At 39.6% G+C, this 4,689-nt stretch overlaps 1 pseudogene; it reads left to right on the top strand.

Annotated features, from left to right (window-relative positions):
- Positions 1–470: 470 nt before the first annotated feature.
- On the top strand, positions 471–3,336 carry LOC119490979 (annotated as a pseudogene).
- Positions 3,337–4,689: the final 1,353 nt, after the last annotated feature.

Here is a 4,689-nt window from a genome sequence, read left to right as displayed (position 1 = left end):
GCACTATTAGCAGCAGTAGCAGTAGTACTACTACTAGTAGTAGTAGTAGAAGTAGTAGTAGAGGCAGTAGGAACAGAAGCAGGAGCAGTAGTAGCAGCAGTAGCAGTAGTACTAGTAGTGATAGTAGTAATGGTAGTAGAAGTAGTAGTAGAGGCAATAGGAACTGCAGCAGCAGCACTATTAGCAGCAGTAGCAGTAGTACTAGTAATAGTAGTAGTAGTAGTTATAGCAGTAGTAGTAGAAGTAGTAGTAGAGGCAGTAGGAGCAGCAGCAGGGGCAGTAGTAGTAGTAGTAGTGGTTGTAGTAGTAGCAGTTAGGCAGTTGATTTTGTACAAATCTACCCTTCAAATCTCTGCTTCTTAGTCAAAAACCTTGAGTCCAATCGGCAAAATAATATTATCATCAGAGAGACGAGTCTCTGCCGAACGCATTGATGTCGTTTGTATGTGTGTAGAGTCAAAAATGCGATCATGGTAGCAGGTTAGAAAAGTCCTTTGTCTGCTTTCCCTCAGACATTTCTCGTCTGATTTAACATTGACTTCAATTGGGGATTTGCTTGGACTTCCTCTCACTTTGGGGATCCTAGAGCCAAATGTGTAAGTCTGTTTGATTCCATAGTTACATGACTGCGGTCAGCACAACATTTCCTACAATTTTACCTAAATTTTATCCATAAAGAGTGAAAATTGTGGGTTTGGGAGCAATTTGTTCGTAAACGTTACAGACGATTTTAAAGGTCTTCTGCACTCTAGCTCTGAACATTCCATCCAATACACACCCATTATAAACTCGGAAAAGGTCTGAAAAAAGCATAAAATTTAAAATGTGACAATTCAAAAACTATAAAAGATATAAAAAATCTGAATGTATGTTTAATAGTTCAAAGTCTTGTAACCTGTTTAAAGTTTAAATGGTGTCTGTAGCTGAAAGTATGCGGGAGCAGTAGCATTTCGAAGTGAGGTATGTTTAAGAGGATTTGAAGACTTTCTCCATTGGGTTACATAGTAAAAAACAAAAAGAGAAAAAAAGTTTAATATTCTAAAAAGTATAAATGGTAGAAAAAAGTTGAATGTAAGAACTAATGTCCTTAAAGAGCTGAATATTATGATAGTTGAACAGTTTCTGTAGCTGAAAGTATGCAGAAGTAGTTAAAGTCTAAAAAAATGTACAGAAGAAATAGAAGTTGAAGTTGAAGAAACCTTAGAAGAACAACAGTGTGAATGCTGCTGAATCAGCAATTAGGAGTGAGAAAGTCCAAGTCGGACGGGTGGGAGGGGAAGTTTATGGGTCAAAATAACAGGGCTTTCATTCAGGAGACCGCTGTTCGTGTCCAATGTGAAACCAAGTCAACGTTGACTTATTTTTCCGTAGTTTTGTTACGCAACTTCAATTCAACTTCATCAACTTTATCTTATTTCATTCTTGAAGCTTATGTGCATGTTGTAAATTTAAAGTACTTGTATTTTATGATAACTGCAGTGTTGTACATTGTTATTGTCAACACATTTCTCATCGTGGTTATCTGTAGTAACAGAAGTTTACATGAACCTATATACCTTTTCCTGTGCAGCCTGTTTGTAAATGACCTGTATGGTAGTACAGGGTTGTTTCCATTCCTTCTGGTTCAGATCCTCTCTGACATCCACATTGTTTCTGCTCCGCTCTGTTTCATACAGATCTTCTGTGTTTATTCATATGGAAATATAGAAATTTGTAGTTTAGCTGTCATGTCTTATGACAGATATCTTGCTATCTGTTATCCTCTACAATATAACACACGTATGACATTTAACAAGGCACTTTACTTTATTATTGTCGTCTGGTTTTACTGTTTGAGATTCTTAATCACTTTATCCTTAAACATCCGTTTAACACTTTGTGGAAACATCATTAACAGTTTGTGTCGCGGGGTTCTATGTCAAAACTCCGTGCAACATGAAAAACACTGGCATAGTCGGAAAACGTTGTATTAATCCCTTTTTATTATGCCGGCCTCCCAAAGTGCAATCATTGCTTACTATTTACAAAAAGTGAAAAATAGAAAATAAGCTATGTACAAAACATCAAATAGTACTGAAAATCGAGTTCCTCAATAACTCCATGATTTCTTTCAGAACAGGTAAAAACAATCCAAAAATACAATCTATATGTTACCTTCCTGAGTGTTACCTTCTCTGTCAACACTTCAAGATCAGACTCAGCTCAGCTGGCCAAGATGACCCCCTTTTAAACCAATAGCCCCCCCCCTGGGCGTATTCCTTACACAGAAAAATAACAATTAACATTATTCTTCATCATAGAAGATATTCATAGCCCCTTTAACCTAGGCATATTTTACATTTAAATGATATACCTCTGTCTAAACATTCCCCCCCCCTCAACCAAAACAAGTTCATTTGCAACAAAATCACAATTCCAAATAATAAACATATTTAAACTGATCACATGATCTCAAAACGCGCGAGGGCACCCTTTATAACGGGCTTTGTTACGGCCCTGTTTGCTCGTCAATCCCGTGAATGGGACATGACAGGATGGACAGGATGGACACGCAGCGTTTCAGCAGCTGCTGAGTGAGAATCATGTCTGTGTGAATATATGCGTGTAGGAAACAGCAGAACAATCAAGCGTGCAGCTTTGGTCGCACTACTGACAAACAGCTCAGGGGAGAGGGAGATGTCGCGATGCGTTTTAACTACGAAGTGAATCAGGAAGGGAGCGCAGACATGTTTGGCGTGTGTGTGTGTGTGTGTGTGTGTGTGTGTGTGCGTGTGTGTGTGTGTGTGTGTGTGTGTGTGTGTGTGTGTGTGCGTGTGTGTGTGTGTGTGCGTGTGTGTGTGTGTGTGCGTGTGCCTGCGGCGCAGCGGAGAAATGTGTGTGTGCGTGGCCTGAGGTGATGTGCGCGCTGCCCACAGTCAGTGACGGCTACTCCGTCACAGTTTGTATTGTCAGAACTACCTTGTTGTTAAGTTGGCGTGTTCTGACATCAAAGTAAATAACTATTATGGACTTTTTAGCACTGTTGTCTCCATCTTAGTCCCTCTGCTTCCAATCCTTTACTCTTACATGAAAATTCTCAAAGTGTGTTTTTCTGGTTCTAAACAGACCATACAGAAAGCTGTCAGTACCTGCACACCTCACCATGCTTCACTGCTCAACTGCTCTTTTGGGTGTTTATTTCAAATAATTTAGGGTAGGTTTAATATGACCAGTGTACCCAGAGTGATGCAGATCATTCTGTCGCTATATTTTCTCATCATGCAGCCACTTATGAATCCTTTCATGTTTGGATTGCAAATATCAAAAATATGGAATACATGTAAACATGTCCTCTGATGTAAAATGTTGGCCTGTCGCAGAGATACTATGTGGATGTTATAACAAAAGTTTCAGTGAATATTTTACAATATGTCGTTTTAAAGTGTTGATTTTGCAAAAAATAAAGCCCAACACGGATTATTTTGGGATATGATGAAATAAAATAGATCCAGCAGTGAATTTTAAAAACATGGAAAGTATGACATGAGCTCAAAGAGGACTCAGAGGGAAATATTGAGTAGTTGATTGTATTTCTTGTATTCATTTCAGACATCAACCTCTTATATTGTTATACTGATAACAAAACTCATGATTAGTGGCTAATTCACAGGGGGCCAAAGCAAAAGCACTGCGTAAACATAACAGGTTTTTCTGTTAGGCAGCCAGTTAGTGCTTTCATCATCACCCTTAACATAGAGAAAGGATGGAATAGGCTGTTTCTGAAAGGTGAGCTGATTATTCAATTCAATTTATTTTTATATAGCGTCAAATCATAACAGAAGTTATCTCGAGGCGCTTTATATATAGAGCAGGTCTTAGACCATACAACATTATGTAACACAAACAACTTTTTTTATCAAACCTCTTACTGGGTAATGCAGGATGACAACCACTCCACCTGTCTTAATCTGTGAGTAAGCGGGGTTTCCTAGTCTTGTCTGCAGGGGCTGTGTTCTAGCAACTGCCTAGCAACTGTGGGACCTTCGCACAGCCGCCACCAAAGCTATAGCAGTTGTAACTTTGTACACCCAACAGAAAGTCCATCATCATATGGACATATGACCTGCCCTTGTTCGTCAATAGGCCGCAAGTATGCAACTGCCCTGTAAGCTCCTTCTGACGCATCACAGAATACATGGAGGTCCGTAGTCATTGCAGCAGGGTCGGTGTATGGTGGGTCGTAGCACCGAGGAATCTCCACTTCGTTCAGGTCACATAGCTCGACTTTCCATGTCTGCCATCTTTCCAGTCCTGCTGCTGGATAGGGTCATCCTAACCACGCTCAGTATTCCAAAACCTTGGTTGTGCATGGAAGTAGGTAACCCAATGGATCTTATTGGGATGCAAGCACCTTGTATATGTGTCTAAAGGTGGGCAGCGAAGATTCCTGGGTTCTACTACTGCCACTAATACTACTACTACTAATACTACTGGCGGTACTGGTACTGTTTCTAAAACTAACACTAACAGTGCTACCTTTGCGACTGCTGCTACTAATACTGGTATATAACTAATAATACAACCTGACTACCATTACTGCCACTAATACTGCAGCTTGTACTACTATTACTGCTGTTAATAATATTAGCAATAACTATTCATTGTTAGATTGTGTGCATTTCAACTCTATTCAGGGCTTACACAGACATA

The sequence above is a fragment of the Sebastes umbrosus genome, chromosome 7 (assembly GCF_015220745.1).
Source record: "Sebastes umbrosus isolate fSebUmb1 chromosome 7, fSebUmb1.pri, whole genome shotgun sequence".
Lineage (NCBI taxonomy): Eukaryota > Metazoa > Chordata > Actinopteri > Perciformes > Sebastidae > Sebastes > Sebastes umbrosus.
Note: the sequence above shows the minus strand (reverse complement) of the source record. Positions and strands in the feature narration are given on the sequence as shown.